Genomic DNA, 508 nt, shown 5'->3' on the forward strand with positions numbered 1-508 from the left:
TCTGCTTCCTGCTCAGGGAGGCCGTGGCGGGTGATGCGGAGGAAGGAAAAGGGCCAGAGGGAAGGGCGGAGGTTCTGGAGTCGGTCATGCGCCGCCGTCCCCCCACCCTCCAAGGCCAAGACGTGCGCTTTATCGCGCAGGAAGCCGAGGAGGGAGAGGAAGGGGGCGAGGGGGCGGGACTCAAGGGTGGCAGGGAGCAGGAATTGGAGGGGAAGAGGGCATGGGCCGTGCAATATTGCCTCTCGATATTAGCGAGGGAGGGAGGAAAGGGAGGGCAGGAGGCGGGAGGAGGAGGGAGGCAATAGCGAAGGAAGACGACGGAAAACCCGGACCCCCCGCGAAGCGAGAGGGCGACGCCCACCACCCGCAAGCCCATTCCTCCATCTCATCTATTTCGCGCATTTTTTCTTTCGTGCTCACCCCGCCCGTCTGCCTCCCTTCCCTCTCCCTTTCCCGCCACACCCCCCGACCTTCCCCAGCCCCAAGCACGGCCTCTCTGAGCCACACC

The sequence above is a fragment of the Nannochloropsis gaditana genome (genome assembly GCF_000240725.1).
Source record: "Nannochloropsis gaditana CCMP526 unplaced genomic scaffold scaffold366, whole genome shotgun sequence".
NCBI classification, from domain to species: Eukaryota; class Eustigmatophyceae; order Eustigmatales; family Monodopsidaceae; genus Microchloropsis; species Microchloropsis gaditana.